The sequence below is a fragment of the Cucumis melo genome, chromosome 3 (assembly GCF_025177605.1).
Source record: "Cucumis melo cultivar AY chromosome 3, USDA_Cmelo_AY_1.0, whole genome shotgun sequence".
NCBI classification, from domain to species: Eukaryota; Viridiplantae; Streptophyta; class Magnoliopsida; order Cucurbitales; family Cucurbitaceae; genus Cucumis; species Cucumis melo.
Window position 1 is genome coordinate 9059932 of NC_066859.1, and position 25907 is coordinate 9085838.

Here is a 25907-nt window from a genome sequence, read left to right on the forward strand (position 1 = left end):
GCATATTAACAAATAAAAAACTACAGGCTACCATGCCTACAGGAACTGGTAAATTCATGACGGGTGAAAGAAGATGATGAATAAAGAGATGGATTGTGCTTTAATTTTTCTCTATACATGATGAACTTAACAAATCGGTGTGTTATTCTTCATCGTTTTTGTGCTAAATTTATTCTGCTTGAGCACTCGAATCAACAAAATTGAAGTAACAAACTTTTGGGCAGTTAAGTTTAGGCAAACATCAGTCTTTTTGCTTCTTTCATTTTACTTTTCTCATTTTTCCTCCTTTGGATTAAGTAGAGAAAATTAATTAATAAATACATAAGGAAAAGTATATTATACACCTATAGTTCAATAACTTGGTAGCATAGAAAATGATGTGTTAAAAAAGTCAATTGATGTACTAACACGATTCATTGGTGATCATCCCACGGTGTTAATTGATCTCAAGCCTAACACAATCATTCTTAACAAATGAGCACTCATAAGAAAAGAGTTAGAATTGCGAGAGAACTTTTGTTCAAGAAAATAAGAAAGAGATCAACATGTTAGAGAAAAAAGAAATTGTCTTTACAAACCAAAATCTTTTTCCACTATCTATTTCGAAATTTAGAAAAAAAAGTTTTAAATTTAAAAATAACTTTAGATTAGGTACAAAGAAATGATTAAAAAAAATAGATTTTATAATCGTTAAATGATTTAATTAAAATATTAGGTTGATATCGATCTAATGGTTATCTTATGTATACCCATCAAAAGAACAAGTCATCCTAGTAGATGGTTGGTATCCAATAAGTTATAATATCATTTGATCTTTCTTCTTCTTCTCTCTATAAACTACCACAAATTTGTCTTATTGTTTTCTTCACTTCAAGTCTTCCTCAGGTAATTTCCTCTTCTTGAAATAATATTTATTTCTTTGATTGCATGGAAGGTAAAAGTACTCCACCTAGGCACTTCAACAAAGCAATGGCTTCTTTTCTCTTAACGAACATTTAGATTCTGCTTATGATGGGGATACCTATGCTTATGAAGATCTTGACACCGATGTTGAATAAAAAACTCTAACTTTTCCATCTTTTGTAAGCAACGCTCATTTTGAGTTCTTACATTACGAGTATTAACATTCCTATGATGATCTGCCTAAGGATTTTCGATCCTCGTGAACATATTTACGACCCACCATCGATGAAGTTGCCTTTTACTTATGTTTCCTTTTGATGTTCGCTTTCTTCTTTTTCTTTTCCTTCAAAATTTCTTGTATTTACTTCATTTAGCCCTTAATCTACTTTCTCCAAATGGGTAGGGTCATCTCGTTGAGTGTTACGCTCTTTGGTCCAAGTATAGGAATGGATCCCCTTTGTCTACTTTTGCTTTTATGCTTTTCACACAATTAGTCTCACTTCTTCTTCCGACATATGTTTCTATTATTTGAGTTTTATGCAAGGAATTATAGTAAATCGTCACACCTCAATAAAAAGGTGAAAAAACAATTGGTTTTGGGTTGGTGGAAACTGACTTGAACTTGGCCTCGATAACTCACACTACGTCGTTCCAACGGGGTTTAAAGAGTATAGTAAGCTCTTTCTTTCTTATATCGTTTATCACCGTTTGTCTTTTTATGAATCTAACTAAACTACTCCTATTATAGTTCCTCATCATTTTCATTGCTCTGCTGTTGTTTCCTTCTTCCTACACTCAGTGAACTATCTTTCGAAGGACCTTCACTTTAGTCCTACCTTGGTTTTCCAAGATAATCTCTTCTCAGTCGGCTTAGTTCCCTTTGTAATGCTTGGTTCCTGTTGAAAGTAGAGCCAGAGAGAAAGGAAGTGGGAAAGAAGTTGGGGTTTCTAGGTACTACAAGAAGTGGGGCCACTCTCGACACATAAAAACATCGAAAAATGTGTAAAATACATCGGGAAGTAAGTTATCGATGTTGCAAGAGACGTCGAAAAAGAGTCAAAAAAATGCGTCGGCAGACAGATAGCTGATGTGTCACCAACACGGCGTTGGGAGTATATCTCCCTACGGTGGCATTTTTGACGTTTTTCGTTTGTTGGAAACAATCCATCCCTGACACCCACATGTCTGATGTTTGTGTGCGTCGGAAATAACCATCCTAGATAAGACGTCAGGAACCATGTTTCGGCACTTTCCTTGGGTGCGTCGGGTTATAAACCATATTTTCGACGTATGTGATGCGTCGAAAAATATTTTCAATATATATTTTTTATTTTTTTCTGAAATATTTTTATTCAATTATAATATTCGTATTCGCTTTCTATTCTAGTACAATTTATGCATAATTAAATTATAGAAATTTCACAATAAATTAGTAAACATTGATATAAAATATCAAATTGAACAAAAATTTAAATATGATTACGAAATAAAAAATAGTAAATGTTCCAAAAAACGTACACAAAAATCCATACAAAATAACGTACGTTTCCTAATCAGCCTCGTACGTCATTCTACACCACGAGACCTACAATGATTCAAAAGTGCCTATGTGTAGTACATATGCATATCATCACTGGATAATGTCATTTCAAGAACTCAAGAATAATGGAAACATATATACATACTGCAAGGCGAGGGATCATGTAGTGGTCCTTGCTGTGCTTGAGTCATGTCTTTTATGAGTTTCTGCATTTGTTCCACTTGTGAAGCTAACATATCTTGTGTTATTTTATGTTCCTCAATCGCTCGCTTAGCTTCATCAAGCTCGATCTGAGATTAAATCTCTACCGTGGATTAATCAAGGTTGTGACATTGTTCGCACTGGCTATCTTGCGAGACTTGGGCTTGGGTCCCCAACCAAGACCTTTTGAGTAGCCCAATCATCTACCCAATACACTCTCGCACATCTTGTCCCCAGAGAGTGGCTGAGAACCCTCTGTGGTAGACTGGAACTGGAGTTCCAACATTTGATTCTGCAACAAATTTAGAAATTAAGTTAATAAGTCATAAATAAGTTAAAGAGGATAAATAAGGGTAGAAGTATTGCTTAGATAACTTACGTTCGCATCCTCTACGGCTTGTGATACAAAAGTTTTGTCTCATATGTGTGTTTATCGATACAACTCCACATGGTCAATTGACTCACCTCTTTGCTCAGCGAGCTCGTGCTGTCATTGTAGAAATAACTTCGACCCGGTGCTATGATTATAAGGCTGCTTCTGTTTAGCCGCCTTTTGGTTCGTGATTGCTCTTACATGAAAACAATTATATTGATTATTTCTTATACATATTAAAAGATGAAAACAGAATTAACCGTTACAAAGCGTATTGTTGTTCACCTGGAATGCACGACTCATGTAATGATCACAGAGATAGTGTCTATCCTTCATACATTCCACTAATATGTGTGGTGGGTTGACACGTGCCTCCTCAGGGTCACTGTACTTCTTGAAGTGACTGTGACAGTCATCCCGGAACTCTATAAAGGTATTGAGCATTTGATGCTCAATGAGTCTATTCATTGCTTGATCATTGAAATCAAGCACGAAAAAATGCTAAACATTACAAAAAGACAAAACATTAGCTTGGTTAACTTAAATATGTTTCAAATGAAAACAAGAAATGTGTAGTGGATGTACCTATAGGTCGCCCTTGACGACCTCGATGTATTCTCTACCTACATCCGCCCATCTAAGGTAGTGGATTAAAAATGTCTTTCTTACACACATGTTTATCATTGTGTGGCAAAATCAACTTCTCCATACCAGGGGCAATCGACATCAGATTCCTCCTATTGGCATGAACGTAGCGCTTTGCCTCTAGGAGAGTCAAGACTGCGTATGTTTCTTAAGAGTTAGAGTTGGAGATAGTTGAGTAGTACCTGCTGAATAAATTAAAACAACAAGTTAATGTGAGAAAAAAGTCCAAATAATTGTGTGCTAACGTACTAGACTCACCTGAATTGTCACCCACCAATGACAACTCTCCCTAGGGTTATTCAGATCCTCAACTAACACGAGGAACATTGCATCTGCCTCATCAAAACCACTCGAGAATGACGACATAGTGCTTGTAGACATAGAAAATTAGATTCAAAATATAAACTAAATAAATATGTGAGTACGTGGTTTGTCATTATCATTCGTCGTCGCTTATTCTACTTGGATGTGACAATTGTTCAACTTTGTTGTCTATGAAGTCGTCAACAACATGATGCACAACCGATCTTTCATTGACTGTGAGATCAATCAGTCTTGTACAGAGTGTCATTCTCAATGTATTCATCCACTCGATGGCAATAACGATTTTGAGTACATGCAATTGCTCATTCTTAACATCGTCCACTTTGGGCACGTCCCATATACGCTTATTCTGGACCACTTGGACAACTTTCCAATTCTACCATTTTTTGGGTCATCTAGGTAAAACACTTATGCCTACGTCGTAAGAATTATTGGTTCCTCGACGAACCAAAAACGGGATGTGTTGATAGCTTTGTACCTAATGACATATGTATCATTTGACTTTTGTTGACGTCCATGTCATACAACCAACACTTAAATAACCAAACACTTCTTCACATCGGATTTTGAACGTGCAACACTTCATCAAGAACACAGTAGAAATTATTGTTGCCACTGCCACTTGCATTGTTTTCACCAATTACCATCACTCCACTATTTTGTGTAGTGCACTGGGAATCACGTTCCTACGTATGAAATCTCAGCCCACCCAAAATGCATCTATTATAACAACGAATGTCAAATGATGGTCCCATCGCAAGTGAGAAGAAATTGTGAGATAGATTTCAGTCTCACGCAATTCTATAACCTGAAATCCATGTGACAATGATTATATACATTCACGTGCAAATATGTTAGTGCATACTTGTCATACATGCACGCAATATACCTGATTTAAAAACCATTAAGAGAATCTCCATTGATGTCTTTTGTACAAATCAATAGCGTTTTGAGTCTGCCGATGTATTAGCCTCAAATGTTTCCTAACAAGGATGATTATGAGTTTAATTTGTTTAGCAACAATGTATAACAAATACTGAACAACTATACCTAAAAAATACAAAGATAAGAAATGCTTACTTGTAATACTTTGATATTTCGTCTACATTGTTGAGGGTGTACCAATGAAAGAGGTGTTTCTCTTCCTATGATAGAGTACGGAGACTTGACACACCTAATGATCGTACTTTCTGCTTGAAAATTTCAAACTCATCAATCACCTCGTCCTCTGAAATGGTATCATCATTTCGCTCATCTCTAGTGAATCGAGTCTCAATACAACTTAGGTAACATGAACGAATGGTGCTCGACTCATTCATCACATATGCTTATGCCATAGACCCCTCGGGACATGCTTTATTCTGAACATGCTGTTTTAAAGTGCGTAGACTTCGTTTAGTAAGATACATCCAACTGAAAGAAACTGGACCAGTAACCTTGGTTTCATATGGTAAGTGAACGATAAAGTGTATCATAACGTGGAAATATTCTTTCCAACTTACGAAGTATGATTATGATATCTGCTTGCAATCTATCCAACTCACTTAATCTTATGGTTTTGGTGCCCAAGTCATGAAAAAAACTACATACTTTGGTAATAGTAGTGTACACGTTTTTCGCTAAGAATGCTCGAATATCAATAGGTAACAGTTGATGTAATAGAACATGACAATTGTGCATTTTGAGACCTGATATTTCTCCTCTCTTTCATTCATACATCGTGATATATTGGAAACAAATCCATCGAGAAACTTCACTGATTTCAAGAAATTACAAAACTCAACTCGCACGTTGCTAGTTAACGTGTAATTCGAGTGTGGCTTAACTAATCGGTTACCAACTTCTATAAGGTGTAAATCTTTTCTTATCTTCAAATCTTGTAGGTTCATTCGAGCATTTGTGGTATCCTTGGTTTTTTCTTCGAGATTCAACAACATACCAACCAAATTATCACAAATATTCTTCTTAATATGCATTACGTCAAGTTTGTCACGTAACAGTAGTTTCAACCATTAAGGAAGTTCGAAAAAATACTTCTTTTTGTCCAATTAAGAGCTCTTTTTATTTTATTATCCTTTACTGAAAGGTGTTTACTCATAACTAGAAACTCCAATCGATCTAGCAGTTCTAAGATTTCATGCCCATTCATCACCATTGAAGGAGACCTATGCTCTACCTTTCCATCGTGTAGCCTACTTTTACCCAAATGTGGTTCTTTAGAAGATAATGTCAACGTCACAAAAACGATATTCTACCTCATATCTCGAACGACGATCTATCACCCATGCATATGGGACATGTGTGATACCCCTTTGTACTCCACCTTGATAGGTCACCATATTCTGAAAAGTCATTAATCATCCACAACAAGGCTGCATCTAGCTGAAAGAACTAACCGGTAAGAGAGTCATACGCATGCATCCCGAAATTCCATAACTCTTTCAATTTCTCAATCACTGGTTGGAGATACACATTGATTTCCCTACCAAGAGATCTAGAACCATTGTATGAGCAATGACATGAAGAAATTTGTCTCTTTTATGCATTTTCATGGTGACTTTATGCATTTTCATGGTGGCAAATTGTAAGGAAGTAATACAACAGGCCACATACTATACGGGGTGGTCATATGACCAGTATGGATTAAACCCATTTGAAGCTAACCCCAAGCACATGTTTAGTAAATCAGGAACAAAATCAAGAAATTCACAATCAAAGTGCTTCCATCCCTCTACATCAGCTGGATGTCTCAACACATCATCTGTTTCAACACGTTTATCCCTATGCCATCTTATGTCAGTGGACCCTTCCTGCGAGATAAACAAGTGTTGTAATCTCGGTACCAAAGGAAAGTGGCGGAATACCTTATGTGAAATTTTTTTCCTCTATTATGATTAACCTTGTACTGAGCCTTGCCACATATTGGACAATGTTGCAAATCGATAAACTTTTTTCAGTACAATACACAGTTGTACTTGCACGAGTGAATAGTCTTGTATCCCAAGCCCAAGTCACGAAATTTTCGTTTGACTTCATAAAATGACTAGGGATAATACTACTACACATTGGAAATGATGTTCTTAAGAGTTTTAACAACATGTCGAAGGACTTGTTACTCCAACCGTTTAGAACCTTGACATGCTTCAACTTAACAAAAAAATTCAAGGCGGAAATTTCAGAACAACTGAGGTACAACTCATTACATGCTTCAATCAATAAGTCCTTAAATATGTTTATTGTATCTTGTTCTATATCTACCCTAATATTCTTCAGCATTTCGTCCTCTAAATGACTTTCCTCTGTTTCTTCTTGTTCAATCGGGGCTTGTACATCATACAGTATACCAAACATATCATCTTCTTCATCAAAGTCGCTACTACTAGTTCCTTCATCGAAAGGGTTACTACTAGTTCATTCATTAAAGTTTTTTGTACCTTTAAAGTTAACTGACTCTCCATGATACACCCATTCAGTGTATTAGGGGTATTCCAATAGTAAGTAGATGTCGTTCCACACCCTCTAATGAGTTTCAATTTGAGTTCATACATCTTTTGTATGGACATCTTATTCATCCATAGGCATCAACGTGAAACTTGGCAACTTCTAAAACTTGGGTCACTCCCTCTCTATACTCAATGGAAAACTTATTCCTAAGTTTCATCCAACCTTTGTCCATCGTTAAAGCCCCTAAAACATATATAGATTTTATTAGAAGTATATTTCTCCTCTCACATCCTAAACTTATTCCCTTGAATAAACAATCTCCCAAACTTTTCACTAAAACTAACTTCAACAGAGGCTACCATAACTGTAGGATAGCCACCATAACCTAATTAATCATAAACAACTTCAATCTTCGCATACTACTTACCCTTTTAAAAAAAGGCTACTCTACTACCATATCTTCAAGCCCTCAGAAATACAAACAAATTCAAAACAAAAAGGCTACCATAACTGCAGGAGCGTCCAAAATCAACAACAAAGTTATTCAACACTACTAAGAAATAAACAACTAAAATTGAACTAAATACTACCATAACTGTAGGATAACCAAAACGAATCTCAACACAAATTATATAATTTTTAAAATCATAATAGTCCTCACCCCCTCCCCTTTCAAATTTTCAATTCAAACCTCCCCACCCCCTTCTTACACCCAATTAAATCCTCCCACCCTTTTCTAAAGTTCAATTCAATCCCCTTTCAAAATTCCAATTCAACACCCCTTTAATTCTTAACCCATTCCATTCAAATATTCAATTAAACCCCTTTCCCCTTAAATTTTCAAGTTTTAAACTCAAAATTTAAATTTTCCAACCCAATTTCTCAAATAACCCCCCTTCAAATTTTCAACACATTCCAATTTTCAATATTCAATCTAAAACTAAAACTAACTTCAATATTCGATCTAAAACTAACTTTAGACAAAAAACTATAAAAATAAACTAACTAACCCAAGCTAACTTCAAAACTTTACAAGAAATGGTTTCAAACATACCAAAAAGGGAAGAACGACAATGCGACGACGAGGGAGACGGCGGTAGCAAGGCAAGGCACGACGGGCGGCGAACTCTTCTTCTTCTCCTTCTTCTCCTCTCCTTTGCTTCGAATTTCAATTCTGTCTTTCACATAACTGAAATGAAATATATAGAGGAACTCATGATGCACCACGAAGATGTTGGAGTTTCGCCTAATTCCCGATGCCATTAGTGATTCATCAGGAACAGGTATAAAAATTTCTGACGAATCATTGATGGCGTCAAAAACAAGTATAACTAATCCCAACACCATGCATGGATCAATGAGAATCTTACTCTAACATAATTAATGTTAGAGTTTTTCCCGCGTCCCATGCAAGCCATCGAAAACTATGTTACCTATTTTTTATGCTAGACGAGAACTGTTAGGAATAGGTGTCCCCATTTATGACATCATGCATGGGGTATCGAGAAACAATATATATTTATTTTAATTGTGAACTATTCATGATGTCCTAGACCCAGACGTCGATAATGGCTTCTTTGTGTCCTGATGTCCTTCATAAAACGTCGAGACAAGGTAATATTAAAATAAGATTTTCTTCGTGTCCCAAAGTATACAAAATGGCATCAGAAATAGGCGTCTGTCCTAACATTACCTCTTCCGACGACATTTTATGCATCAAGAATCAATCGATTTCTTATAGTGAGGAGTTGAATATGAAGTGAGTAGGCGACCAATTAGTAGTAAGTATTATGTTAAGAAGTATGTATAAGATGAAATGAGAGTATACGTTGAATGTAGGCAATGGGCCAGGTTATGAAGCAAAACGATGAGAAAATTTACTGATGAAAAGATGATGATATTTTTGGGAAGCATTGAGAAATCATTAACCAAAGAGTGGATGCAATGAGTAAAATAGTAGTATTTAGTAGTGAGACACATGGTAAGATTTTCAGTAGGATCATTATGAAGTGGCAAGATTAAAAGGTGTTATCAATTAAGTAAGGCTAGAAGTTAGCAAGTATAAGGAGTAAGTAGAAGGTGGCTAGATTTAGGAGTTAAGAGTTGACTAGTATGACCTTGGATAGTGTATAAATAGGGAAGAGCCTTTATAATTTGAAAAGTTAAAGAGTTTAAGTAAAAAAGAAAAATTGAAATCTTAAGGTGTTGACTCGTTGCTGTATTACTGAGGTTTTATGGCATTGATAATAGCATCGTGAAGTTGTAAGGAGGAAGAAGAATTGGAAGTAGAACACATAGTTATGAGTGACCTTTCAAAAGTTTAAAGTGTTTCCGAAAAGATATTTCTTCTATTTTAAGTTTAAGATGCATTCTAATGTCTGATTGAACTGTAAAATGTTTTCTTCATAAAATAATGTTTTAATAAAGAAGATTTCAAACCATTGATGTTGACCTAGTTCTAAAAGCTAACTCTAAGTGTACTTCTGAGTGTAAGGCAAGTCAAGTATTGAGAATCCACCTAAGCCGAAATCTTTGGTGTGAGATGTGTCCACCATAGTGTTGGCCAAGTGCGTGAGTTTGCCTACACTCAGGCTAGCAGCCAAGTAATTAAATATTTGAGTGTTGTTCACTTTTCGTTTTTACTTGATGCTATTTTCCCTCGTTTTGTTTTTTTTTTTTTTACATTACCTAAGGTAGCTTGTTCACTTAGCTCCTGTGTTAAGCATCTAATCAGATTTAAACTTGGATTAGAAAAAAACCTTTCCCTTATTAACCAAAGCACACTTTGTACTTATTGATCTTTAGTGCAGATTAAGCCAATCTGCTGGAAGTGTGAGTTTGCCTACACCAGTGGCTGAAAGTGTTGAGTATGTTTCAACATTCAAGTTGGGGTGCATTGAGCATGCATCCAACCTAGGAGTTGTTGAACGTGTTTAGACTGATGAGGATTTGGCGTGAAGTGCCTAGTAAAGACTCATTAAATAATGGGAACCTAAGAAAGAATATGATTTTCAAAACTTGATCTCTCCATGTGTTGTAAACAGTTTCCAAAATGTTTTCTAAGTTGTCACACACTAAGCATTTGGCTTACACTTTGAAATGTCTTTTATCTAGGCAGCAAAAAGTTTTAAACGTCCCACGGAAGCTGCTGAATGCTCATACCGCATAGAGTTTTGCTCTCCACACATAATATCACTTGTGTATAGATCATAATTAGTTTTTATTAGAAAAAACGTAAAATCAACTTGAAGAAGATAAGAAAAACTTATCTTTCTCGCTACAAATATGCCCCAGGTTTCTTTGTCTCACGGCCACAAATGCCACTTTTAAGATTATTACATGAACATGTGTCATAAATAATCTCAAATAGACCTAAGATTATCGTTGTATCAAACATAAGAATTAATCTATTCTAATGCAATCAAACGTAATCTTTAACCGGATAATTATAAAGGTTGTACTCAAATACGTTATGAATTATGTAGTTGATAATGATTAATCAAGATGAAATTTATCCCTCTTATTATAAAGAGATATCTTTAGGCCCCTTAATTAAGTGTGACTATAGAAACACTACAAGAAAATATGTATTTTTTGATGCACAACACGGATGCCCGAATAAGTGACGTCGAGAGAAAAAGCTTCTTCCGACGTGTAGAAGCTTCGTCGAGAAAGGTTAACAATTCCAACGCGACATAAGGCAATGTCGATATAAGGTAATTTAATAAAAAAAAAATTACAAACTTCTTTTGGCATCGTTATGCATGGCGTCGGGAGAAGTTCATAATTATTTTAATATATTCAACTTCTCCCAACGTCATACGTAATGACGTCGGGAATGCCCTTCAAATACAATTTTCAGATCTGTAAAATAGATTTGTGTTAACCGAAAATAAGGGAAAGGGAGACCAAAAATGAGGGAGATGAATGAAGGGTTTGAAGGCCGAAAGAGGAATAAGAAGGTCCATCGTTGCTCGTTGTCCACCGTCCGTTGCTTGTTGTCACCGTCAATGCTTGTGAGTCGTTGTTCGACCTTGGCCAGTAAGTGTTTGTTTTTTTTTTTTTTTGGTTTGAGTTTGAGAAAAAAATCCTAAATATGTATGTTTTTGTGATTGTCAAAGCCTTCTTTTATGTGTTTTTCTCGTTGTTGCTGCCCTTCCACGGTCGCTGTCGTTTGCTAACAAATGTGTGGACTCTTGTGTTGTGTTGATTTTGTGATGAGACTTGTGTGGTTCATCATGTGTCATTGATTCAAGATCATTGTATATAAAATGCTCCTTGTGAATCTCTTCATTATGCATTCAGACATAATCATTGTATGCAAAATACTCTCAATGTCTATACTCAACATATTGAGACTAAGTACTTGTCGTGTACCTGTTTTTCTATTGCTTGGCCAATTATAAGCGAAACAATATGTTTATTCGGATGATCTAGAGTCCAACACAGGGAACTGATATCAAAGATTAGTTCTAAGATTTATTCATTAGTTAGGTGGTGTAAAAGAATAATGGATAATGAATAATAAATAAATAAATGGGAATTGAACTAAACTACTTACGTACTCTAGAGATTCTGTAAAAGGGAATTAGATTGATGCAAAATGTAGATGCAAACTAACTTATATGAGAAGGGGTTGAAAAATGTCTATGCATGACTAGGCAATTAAACCATGAAAGGCTTGATACGATATGGCTTTCATAACTAGTTTATCATCAAGGCGAGCTTCTCTTAGAGTCTTTATAAGCCACACTTATTCGTCTTTCGAGGTACAAATGACTCCACTTAGTTATGCGAGACATATCTATAAGAATTTACTTATAAAACAAATAGAGCTTCGTAATTAAGGACAACTACCTCTCGGGGCCTAATGCCCACACTTGTCTTCCTTTTAGGGTACAAATGATGGAAATTATTTCACCAAAGTGGAGTTCGTTTCCAAACTCCTTCTGATATGCGTTAGCCATATCCTTACTACTTGACCTCTTGGGTAGTTGGCGATAAGCACTGACCAGGTGATGAAAATAGCTCAACTAACACGATAAGTGTTATAAGCAAAGCAACTTATCAAGAACTTATCACAAGACTAAACTACATATAACACATTGACAAATGAATAGCAAAGAGATGGATGAATTGAAATGGTATAAACATATACTATATATTAAAAAATGTAGGCCTTCGGCCATAGTACAATATAAACAACATATATTACAAAGAATACAAAAATGGGTACAAAAGAGAATGGAGAATGTTTACAAATTAGGGGAAGTGGGAGGTGGACTTCCTTTCCTTCAAACTCTAAGCTCTCACTTACAACTTGGTCAGAGAAGAAGAAGATGACTTTTACGAATGGCGGAAAGGCTACTCCTTTCCACCACTATCTAGACTTTGGGCAGAGATCAGCATATAACTTTTCACATAGTCGGCCACTTTCGCCTATCTCGACATCTCTGGGTCCATTCAGACCTCTTCCTCTTGATGATGATGGGATCATTTATATACACGATTTTTTACAGGAAATTTCTATCCTTTTGATCATGTCAGCATCGAAAGCCACCATTGTCAAGCCACAACATCCCCAACTACTATTATTGTCTTCTAGTAAACCGTCCTCACGTAATGATAAAGCTTCTCGCCTAGCATTTGTTCTCACTAGATGGGTTCTTCTCACACAGCACTTGCGCGATATCCTCTGCGATTCACTAATCTCTTCTTTTGTTTTTATTCTATGTTAAGACACTCAAACGCGGTAAAACAAGCATAGATGCTTATGTAAAGTGTATTTCTAAATACTTATAATTTTTCAACATAATCATGGCGTTTTGATATGCTTCTTTCATATTTTGGCCTCGTTATTCTATAAAAGAGACTATAATAACTTGTATTTCTACAAGTTATCATCCACCCCTTGCCGGTAAATCTTTGTTCTTAATTTTTTTTATTTTTGTTTGAGGTTCAGAAAAAATATTAAATATGGTGTTAGTCTTTGTTATTGTTGTTGATTTTATTATTATTTGCTTCTTAAGGTATTTTTTTATTCCTTCTTTCTTATGTCAAGATCTAATTAGATCTCTTATGGGTTTCATCTAGTTTTGTTATTTTTCCATTCATTTTCTTCTTATTTTTCCCGACTTCAATCTAGGGGCGAATTTATGTGTCAGAAAATCCTTTTCCGACGCTTTTTCACATATCTCCCATGGGGGAAGCCAGACGACCAAACCAGAGATCTCCATTTTCTTATAGTGAAATGAATGGTCGTGCTATAAATGAATTAATAAGGGTATTAATGTCATTTATTATTTTAGTATACTTATTGATCGAGAAAGCAATTGAATTAGATAAGGTAACTTTGTCCATGCCTTATATTCATTTATGAATATCGCATGATAAAAGAATTAAAGCAATAATTATATTAGGTTATGTTGAATCACCGACTTAATTTAATATGGATAGCCATAATGTCTCGCTATAGACCAATTATGAGTTATGGGCCTATTGTCACATTAAATTAACCTAATGGGTCACACATGAAAGAACTAGGTTGAATTTGTCTTTAGGCTGAGTAATTAATAAATCCAATTAAAAAATTGGAATCCTATCAGGAGAATTAATTAATAAGCCCAATTGGAGAATCCTAAGCTTATTAGGAAATCCCAGGAAGGAAATTATTTTTAGGAATCCTAAACTTAATAAGAGAATTGGAATTTTTCTTTTACATTCTAAGGGTTAGAGAAAAAAATTGATGTTAATTAGCTTCGCTGCATCTAGCCCTAGTTCGTTTTCGACCAGTAGTATCAGCCAGGTTGTTTCGCATATACAATTAAATTTGAATATGTTTATTACGATCAGGGATTGATATGTTATATTGATATGAGAATTTTGATTCTTCTAGTCGTTTACAATATTCTACTTCATCGATTTTCCTGCCTTAATCGGTTTTGTTTGACAAAATTAGGATTTGTGAATTTCTTGGATAGATGCCTAAAAATCTGTTTTAGATTTGATTAGTCTATTATGTATGAAATCGAATTAATTGGTTAACATGTGATGTTAATTCTTTTCGTGTTTATTGAATGAGATATTTTAATTGGGATTTCATATGAGATATGTAAATTGCATGCGTTGAATTGATTGATTTCATTCTATATACCCTTTTTGTTGACATGTTTAGATGAGATATGAACTCTATCATGACAAAAAAAAAATTATTTGTGTATATGATTTAAATTTTTTGAAATTGTTTCAATATAAGATGGACCGCCATCCTGCCCAGTTGCAGCAGCTTAAAATCGTTTTAATTTATTAATTGTGTTTGTGAAATGCATCTTTTATATGTTATGTTTTATTTGTGGGATAATTTTCATATACTTATTTAACTATGGGATAATTTTCATATACTTATTTTTCACATTAAAACATAATTATAACTCTGTTTAAAATATAAGTCATATACCTTCCATGTGTTAGCACTTGTCGAAGCTCAGGTCACTTGGATACATGTTCCACCAAAGTGGAAGTGTATTTGATTATCTGAGTTAGGCAAGATAAAATAATGGTGATGCTTATACGTTTGAACATGGTTAGACTTAATTAGACTATCAAAACCATTTTGGATTTAATGGTACATGATGAGACTGTTTTAACATACATTGATATGTGGTATCTTTTGTCTAATAAATGTTCTAAGAGTTACACATGTGATCTAATTGATAAGGTTGTTGTCTACCTAAACACTAGAAGAAATCTGGCCTTTAATATCGGTTGGCAACCGACATCTTTGCTTGTGTTATTAAAGATCTTTAATGTCAATTGGACTTTAATGTCGGTTTAAAAACGACATTAGAGGCCTCTTTAATGTTGGTTTGAAACCGACATCAAAGAACTTTAATGTCGATTTTCAACCTACATCTTTGATAGTGTTATTGAAGCCCTTTAATGTCGGTTAAGCTTTGATGTCATTTTAAAACCGACAATAAAAAGACCAACAATGTCGGTTTACAACCGACATTATAGATCCCCAATAATTTCAATTTAAAACAAACAATAAAGCCTTGTTTTTTGGTCCACTTTTACAAATTTATTTTTATTTAATTGTTGTATTATTGTCCATTTTTTATAAACCAACATTGGGTCCATGTAGATAAATATTTTTTCTAATTAGTAATGTTGTTTACATTTGCATACACAAAATGTCGGTTTTAATGATTGAAATCTTAATATTATGTTTATATATACATTCAACAACAGTACATGAAACAAGATCCTAATACAATACTTACATAAAAAATCCTAAACGTCTTCTCATTCTTCAACATTCAACAATCGCCTGGCTATCAAGACAATTTCAATCTGATATGACTTCAATCATTCTATAAGCAGTATCAAAATAAACCATTTAATCTTTAGAATTCTAACAAGGCAACTTTGAAAAACAAATGTGGCATCCTCGCAACTTTAATGCACTAAATATTTCAATGGTTAGAGCAAACCTTCCCTATGTTCACGATCATAAATCTTACACATCTGATGCTATAAATACTTCTCTTTAAAGTAATGCATCTTTCTTACTACATTATTAATAGCACATACCTCATTTGAAACAAATTAGGCAGGAAAATAGTAAAATGAAATTAACTTAAATTTGCATCGACCTGCTCAAAAGTTTGGCTTCTAAGGAAACACCTTCTCTAAAAGCAACAGCCTGATAAATTAGGAACACATATCAATTGCATGTATTTTGTTACTTATGTGCAAAAGTGAAATTAAATTTTCAGAACAAAACCAGATAATCAAAGCAAACAGTAAAGAAACAAGCAAATAATTCAAATTACAACATAAATCTTCAGCAGAGATAATGAAACAACATACTTGTAGATTTTCAACGTTTATGTTGCTACAGTGCAGATGATATAGATCTTCAACCTATAAAAAAACCAGTCGAAAATTGCAAAAGTTCATATAAAACGTTAAATATATGGCTCACTTGAACATAAGCCAGAAACATACATTTATTAAATGGGTTGATTCACTTGGGAAGGCTACAAACATTACTATTTCTTATGTCATCAAAAACTCTAATCATCATAAATAAATACAACCAAATGCAAAAGTTAAAAAAAAATGTCTACAACATGAAAGAGAGAACCAAATTGTTCCAGCGTTCATACAACTTGCTGAAATGAATGATAAAGGCTAAAATATATAATAACATATGTTGCCATATATGAAAATGATGCAGAAGATGGTTTAAACATTTTCATTCATCCCAAAAGACCCAGTCAACTGTTATAACGTCACCCATCTACAGTAAAGTTTTGAAAGCAAAAATGGTTTCCCCTTTCTTATAGTGTTGATATCTTACAAATATAAGCCCTTGTTCAGAAGATAAATCTTGCCTAGAATCAGAGAGAAAAACTAGATCGAGTAATCGCAAAGCTGGAACCACAAAATACATTAATACTGGTACCAGATACCTGACCATAGACAATTTCATTCAGATCACTGAGTGATGGAGTCCTCTCCAACAATTGAGCCATCATTATTAGAGTCAATGTGTGAAATTATGTTATAGTGGTAAAGATACATAACAAAAAAATAGAACGAATTCAAACAACCAAGTCAATAGTAAACATCTAAGGCCATAATGATTCATAAGGTGATGTCATTGAGAAGTTAAAAGCACCATAAATGTAAAATACTTACTAATGCACAATAATTTAAAAAATAAACTGTGAGAAAGATGATAGCTTAAAGAAGGTATTAATTTACTTCAATGAATAATTGTCGTCGAATATTACTTCCCATTCAAGAATTTCAATTTTCATCAATGGTGTAAATCCCCAAAGAAAAAATTGTTATAACTCACATCTGCAACACACGAAAACAATAATTCATCTGCATTTAACAATTGATTTATAAACAAAAAGCTTATTTCACATTCAAACGTTGATCAACATATAGAGAGGAAAACTTGACACTTTCAGATATACTTCACCTGGTTTAGTCAAACATTGATAACATATAATGAATAATAGTCAACCAGTCTAACCTTTCTTAACACATCATGGCTTACCTTAACACCTGCAGCAAAACAAAATGCAGACAAATCCTTCATACGCATAGGTGAATGAGGGCCGAAAATCCTTAATAACCAATAGACTTCAAATTTGTAAATATATTTACCTTCACATCTTCTGCTTGACCATTGCTTTAGGTGAATGAGGGCAGAAAATCGTAGGTTTAATCGAATAGAAAAGCTCATTGCTATAGGTGATTATGAAGATTTAAGCAAGTGTACTAAAAGCCAACAAACTCAGCATACTAAATTGAATTTGATGAATTCAGGTTTACTTGGTGAAAAAAAAAAAAGGTAAGAAAAGGAGCTTACCTTGATACTTTCAACTTGTTCGCTCATACTACAGATATAAAGAGGGGAAAAAACTGTTGGAAACGTAATAGACCCTTACAATACAAATCAAGAAACAAGAGAAGAAGATTGTTCTCTTATTCACACAATTGAGAAGAAAGAACTTGAATAATATTTCTTAAACTTGAATTTCTTACTTTCTTTCTTATTTACAAATGAGAAACCTTACACATATTTATACTAGTAGAAAAGTATATTAACAATAAATATCAATACATGTGACTATTCATATATCAATGTATTTAGTGATTATTAACTATTCCATGTATCTCACATATTCATGCATATTTAATAATGCAAATTCATGTATTAAGTTTAGATTAATTTAACTTCAACATCCTCCCTTAATCTAAACTTGAGCAACTCCAAGTTTTCCTCTGAATTTAACAAATAAGTCAAACTTGAGCGCCTTTGTAAAAATATCAGCCACTTGATCTTGAGTCTTGCAATATTTTACTATCACTTCTCCATCTTTAACCAAGTCTCTGATAAAATGATATTTGATTCTAATATACTTGCTTCTTCCATGAAAACTGGATTCTTTGATAATGCTATGGCAGATCCATTATCACAAAATAAAACAGTTTCACATTTTTGAATACACTTCAATTCTTTTAACATCCACCGAAGCCATAAAGCTTGACATCCAGCTGCAGCTAACGAGATATATTCTGCTTCGGTTGTAGAAAGGGCAACAACAGATTGTTTCTTTGAAGTCCATGAAAAAACACCTGAACCCATACTAAAAACATAACCAGATGTACTTTTATGATCATCCACATTACCACCCCAGTCACTATCACAAAAACCAAACATCACTGATTCTGAAACTTTCTTGTAATAAATTCCAAAATTAATGGTGCCAAGAATATAACGAAGAACTCTTTTTCCTGCTTCCCAATGACTTCTTTTCGGGTTTGTCATAAATCTGCTTAACATACTTACGGCAAATAAAATATCAGGTCTTGTTGCTGTCAAATACATTAAGCTTCCAACTAAGCTTCGATATAAACTTGGATCGACTGCTTCTCCAATATCATCCTTGCACAATTTCAAATTTGCATCCATGGGAGTGTTGCAAGGTGAAGCATTTTCCATCCGAAATTTTTTTAGTAAATCATGAGCATACTTTTGCTGTGAAATGACAATTTCTCCTTCATTTTGATTAACTTCAATTCCGAGAAAGTAATGGATGAGACCCATATCACTCATCTCGAATTCATTTTTCATGGAATTCTTAAAATCATCACACAAAAATTTATCATTTCCAGTAAAAAGTAAATCATCAACGTAAAGAGAAACGATGAGAAATTTGCCATACTTGTCTTCTTTGACATAGAGTGCATGCTCATATGGACACCTTCGAAATCCTGTCTTTAGAAAAAAACTGTCAATACGACTGTACCAAGCTCGCGGAGCTTGCTTCAATCCATACAAAGCTTTTTTCAACTTGTACACTTTTTCTTCTTCTCCCCTTTGCACATAGCCCAAAGGTTGTGCAACAAATATCTCTTCCTTCAAGTGTCCATTCAAAAAAGCGGATTTTACATCCATTTGATAAACTTTCCATCCATTTTGAGCAGCTAATGACAAAATCAATCGAATGGTCTCAATTCTTGTCACAGGGGCAAATATTTCTTCATAATCCACACCATATTCCTGCTTGTAGCCTTTTACAACAAGTCTTGCCTTGTATTTTTCAACATTACCATCTGACTTCAACTTTGTTCTGTACACCCATTTTACTCCAAGAGCTTGTTTGTTTGTCGGAAGCTCCATCAACTCCCATGTTTCATTTCTTCTTATCGCATCAATCTCTTGATCCATTGCAATCTTCCATTTCTCATCTTGGATGGCTTCATCAAAAGTTACAGGATCAACACCAGCAAATAATGCAAAATTAGCAAAATGATCATCATTAATCCTGTTAGTGGTATTATAAATTTCTTGAATACTCCTCATTCTCCTTGGTGAGATTTCATCATTACTTGTGGAAGATGACGTTGAGGACGAAGATGACTCCATCGCTTGAATTTCTGCTTGCTCTAATTCTTGAGCAACTTCATTTTCATCAATATTAACATGAAATGGATTTTTAGCTTCATCAACGTCGTCATTCCAGTTCCATGATTCATCTTCACTGAAAATCACATCTCTGCTGATAATAATTTTTCTTGACACAGGATTATACAATCGATAAGCTTTAGAATTTTCACTATAACCTACCATAATGCATTTTTCAGATTTATCATCAAGCTTGCCTCTTAGCTGATTTGGAATATGAGAATAAGCTATACTCCCAAACACTCTCAAATGACTAACAGATGGTTTCTCACCACACCATGCTTCATAAGGAGTCATACCTGGAACACTCTTTGTTGGAGCTCGATTTAGAATGTAAACAGTACATGCAACAGCATCTCCCCAAAATTCGTTTGGCAGATTTTTTGCTTTTAGCATACTTCTCGCCATTTCCATGATTGTTCTATTTTTTCTCTCTGCAACTCCATTTTGCTGTGGAGTCATTCGAGCTGTCATTTGATGATGAATTCCTTGCTCCTTGAAAAAATTACCAAAAGCTATATATTCTCCACCACGGTCAGATCTCAAAGTTTTTATCTTGTAACCACTTTGATTTTCAGTAAAAGCTTTGAAGGATTTAAAACATACAAGTGCTTCACTCTTTTCTTTCAAAAAATAAATCCACAACTTTCTACTGAAATCATCGATGAAGGTTATGAAATATCGATTACCTCCATTTGTTGTTGTTCGCATAGGACCACACAAATCTGTATGAATCAACTCGAGAGGTTTAGAGGCTCTCCAAGCTTTCCCAGTTGGAAATGAATCTCGATGATGTTTTGCAAGAATACACACTTCACAAATATTTGTCTCATGGTTGATATTTTGTATACCTCTCACCATATGATTTTTGCACAAATAAGATAGTGATTTGAAGTTTAAGTGACCATATCTAAAATGCCAAAGCCAGGATGGATCCTTCAATATGCTGCTGAAGCAAGATATTTGACCATATGTAAAGTTAAGAGGAAACATCTTATTAGCAGTCATTTTTACCTTGGCAATAAGAACACCGGCCTGATCTTTGATTGCACATATGTCACCTTCAAATGAAACTTTTAAACCTCGTTGAAGCAGTTGGCCAATACTCAAAAGATTATGCTTTAGACCTGGAACATAGAACACATTTGTAACTCGTTTTGTCCCTTTCTTTGTCTTCACAAGAATATCACCTTGGCCTTTGACTTGTAGTCTGGTATTATCACCAGTCTTCACTTCACTTTGGAAAGATTCATCCAAAGTAACAAATATACTTCTATTTCCTGTCATGTGGTTGCTACAACCACTATCAAGATACCATGTAGGCTCTACAACATTGTCTTGAACACTACATGCGAGGAATAGAATGCCTTCATCAATTTTCTTTTGTTCTTTATGCATATTCATGGTGGTATTTCCAACTCCATTTTTTAGTGCCCAACAATTTGCTTGAAAATGACCATACTTTCCGCAATTAAAGCATTGAATTTGAGAGAAATTACCACGACCACCTCCTTGGTTTCTGCCAAAGCCTCTTCCTCTTCCGCTTCCTCTTCCTCGAGATAAAGAAGAGCTTTCTTGTGAATTTTCAGAATTTGCACCGCTTCTATTATCATAGTTTCTTCCACCTCCTCGTCTTCCATGACCACCACGTCTTCCACGTGAACCGCCTCTAAATGAAGTTTGCATTTGAAAAGCTTCCTCGGGGTTATCATCAAATTGTTTTAATCTTAGCTCATGGGATTGAAGAGAACCCATCAAGCTATTTATAGACAACGTAGATAAGTCTTTCGATTCTTCAATTGCAACGACGATATGCTCAAATTTTCTTGGCATACTTCTAAGAATCTTTTCAACAACTCTTTGATCGCCTACTTCTTCACCATTTGATCTTAAACTATTGACAATTACAAGAATACGATTGAAAAATTCTTCAATAGTTTCAGTTTCTTTCATTTTAATGCAATCAAATTCGGATCTGAGAGCTTGTAACCTTATCATCTTTACCTTATCTTCTCCTTGATAGGTAGATCTTAGAATATCCCAAGCCGCCTTTGCAGAAGTAGCTGTTGAAATTCTCTCGAAAATAAATTCATCAACAGCTTGATAAATGAAGAATAAAGCCTTTTTGTCTTTCTTACGATTTTCTCTTAACTCAACAAGTTGTTGATTTGTGAGCTCACTCTGATTCTCAACTTCAGTGTATCCTCTTTCAACAATATCCCACAATTCTTGAGAGCCATATAACACTTTCATTTGAATACTCCATTGATTAAAATTCTTTCCGCTGAACCTTGGAAGTTGGGGTTGCAACATGTTACCATTCGAAGCCATATCTAACCGGAGCTCTGATACCACTTGTTGGAAACGTAATAGACCCTTACAATACAAATCAAGAAACAAGAGAAGAAGATTGTTCTCTTATTCACACAATTGAGAAGAAAGAACTTGAATAATATTTCTTAAACTTGAATTTCTTACTTTCTTTCTTATTTACAAATGAGAAACCTTACACATATTTATACTAGTAGAAAAGTATATTAACAATAAATATCAATACATGTGACTATTCATATATCAATGTATTTAGTGATTATTAACTATTCCATGTATCTCACATATTCATGCATATTTAATAATGCAAATTCATGTATTAAGTTTAGATTAATTTAACTTCAACAAAAACTACATTATCCTAGTAGATGAAGATTGCATAATGTCATCCATGGACCTAATAGATGAAGATTGTTGATTCATTTCTTCATGGGCTACCTGTACAAAGTACAGATTCAAAAACAAAAATCTATGAAGTTGAAAGTGAATTCATGTTTAATTCTAAGAAACAGAAGCATACATGGCTTCCTACAAAGAGGCTTTTATTTGACTATTGAAATATATTAAATTTGAAAGTGAAAAATATTAAATGTTACTACAAATAAATATATTGTAACTCAATAAATTTACCTCATTAAACAACAAAGAACCATTGCCTTGGGTGGTAGGTGTAACAGAAAGCTCCAGAGGAGATAGAGTGACAAATGGCTCATGAGAAATGAACATTGGGGTCGATATTGTCAATTGTATTACCAAACACACAAAAAATCAACTTAATTTAAGCCACTAGCAGACCAGGGCTGAGTTTTCAAGATAGACGCAACTGGGCAAAGATGGTAGCGACGGCTGGGCACTGACGAGGTGTTTGAAGAAAATGACTTACCGGACGGGGGTGGCGAGCACAATGGCGCTCGAAGAAGGACTCTTCGACGATGACAAGGTACGGGCTGGGCACAAGAAACAACGGCTGTTTGGAAAAGAGAGGGAAGCAAATGAGATGAGATTAAGAAGATCCAGAAGGAAAGAAATTGACAAAGTGGAAGAAAAATCATGTGGTTAGAGAAACGAGTAAAGGAATACTTAATTTTTTACCAAAATTATAATAAACATACCTTTAATGTTGCTTTTCAAAAGGATGATGTTTAATCTTGGTTTTAAATCGACATTAACCATCTGCCTTTTGAAAAGCAACATTAAACCTCCGTTTTCTTTTTTTTTTCCACCTGACATTAAAGGTTAGATTTCTTCTAGTGAAATAACTTGATTTTGAGTGTCATTGTCAAAGCTGACTTGAAATCTTGTGAAATATAGATCTTAGCCTACTAAATTAAATTCATTATTATGAATGATCATTTAAGGGTAAGATTCTTTAGTGAAAGTATGCCTATAAAAATTATTAATATCTGCTTTGCATATTTATTTCATGTAGAATATTATGGCAAATACTAATCCTATGATACCTAGTATGTCAATGCAATCTATCCTTGAGAAGGATATATTGACATGGACTAACTTCCTTGACTTACATCACAATTTGAGAGGACGAGATCAAGGAAAGGGTAGTGGTAAAGTTGCTATCAAGACATCAAAAGTTGATGCTTGTGTTGCACCTAGGGCAAGACCCAAACCTAAAGAGCCTAGGCCACCCTAGGAAGGAGAATGTTATCACTATAAAAAAATTGGACATTGAAAGAGGAATTGTCCTCTTTATCTAGAAGAACTGAAGAACAACAAGGAAAGTGTCCCTTCGACTTCAGGTATCTTTGCTATATAAGTCAATCTATCTACTTCAAACCCTACATTTTAGGTATTAGATACCGGATGTGGTGCTCCATTTGTGGAAATGTGCAGGGATTAAGAAGCAGTAGGACATTGGCTAAATGTGAAGTGGATGTACGAGTCAAGAATAGAGAAAGAGCTGTTGGGACTAATAATCTAAATTTACCTCCCAACAGCTAATGCAACAACTTATTCTTGACTCTTACATGCACTTCACTTTCTAGACTTGTTTTAAAATTAAATAATTGTTATTTTGTACCTGCTATGAGCAGAAACATTATTTCAATTTCATGTTTGGAATTGGATGGTTTTAGGTTTGTTATTGAGAATAACAACCTTTCTATATTCGGAGGAGACATTTTCTATGGCAATGGTTGTTTAATGAATGGTCTATATATTCTGAATATTGAATCATCTGATTATAAGTCTATCTATAACATTAATACTAAGAAATTTAAATTAAATGATTTGAATCCCACCTATTTTTGGTATTTTCGTTTAGGGCACATAAATGAGAAACACATTTCTAGGCTCCATAAGAATGAACTTTTAGATTCTTTTGATTTTGAATAATTTGAATCGTGCAAATCTTATTCGTTAGAGAAATGACAGAGTCCTTTTTTCTCGAAAGGGTGAAAGGGCTATTGAGTTATTAAGTCTTATACATAGTGATGTATGTGGACTGATGAGCTCACCTGCTAGTTGAGGTTATCAGTACTTTGTCACATTTATTGATCATTTTAGCATACATGGTTATGTTTACTTAATGAAACATATACCAGAAACTTTTGAATTGCTCAAAACTTTCAAGAACAAAGTACAAAATCAACTTGACAAGAATATTAAAACACTTCAATCTGATTAAGGGGTGAATATTTAAGTCCAGAATTTACTAACTATCTTAGAGAATGTAGGATTGTCTCACAATTGACTCCACCGAGTATGCTGCAGCGGAATGGTGTATCTAAAAGGAGGAATCAAACTTTATTAGATATGGTTCGATCTATGATGAGTCAAGTGGATCTGCCAATTTTCTTTTGGGGTTATGCATTAGAGACTACAGCGTTCATACAGAAATTGACTCCAACAAAATTAGTTCAAAAGACACCATACGAGCTATAAATTAGGGGTGTCCCAAATTGTCTTTTCTGAAGATTTGAGGTTGTGAAGCTTATGTGAAATGTCAAATTTCTGATAAGCTATCACCCAAATCTAACAAGTGTATATTTATGGAATATCCTAAGAAGACTAAAGGATATTACTTTTATCTCCCTTCTGAAAACAAAGTTTTGTTGCTCAAAATAACCCGAGATAAGCTAGCACCCAAATCTAACAAGTGTATGTGTGTGTGTGTGTGTGATTAAATATATAAGTTTACTTCAAGCAAACCCAAGTTTGGAAGTTGGAATGGCAAAGCAATACGCAAAAGAAAAGCATGAACGTAATGCGAACAAAAAACACGAAAGATTCCAACAACACAAAGTCAAACAATCCCTTCAGCAACGGCAAATGCTTCCTCCGGCAATACAAACGCTTCTTTCCGACGATGTAAACGCTAGTTGACGGATGACACACAGGCTAGTTAAACTTGACGCAAATGCTAGGTATATATAATATATTTTGATCGTAATTACACCTTTTTTTATATATTGATCCACAAACAGACGCTTCTTTTCAAGGTTGACCCACACACAGACGCTTCTTTTCACACAATAGGAATTGCTAAAATATTATATATTGATCGAAATTATTTTTTGTGTTGGTGTAACACACACTGAGGTATATATTGATCGAAATTATTTTGACCTCATTATCTTCATTCAGAATAAGTTGGTGCGAAGTCCCAGACCGTTGATAAACGCTAGGTAGTTGAC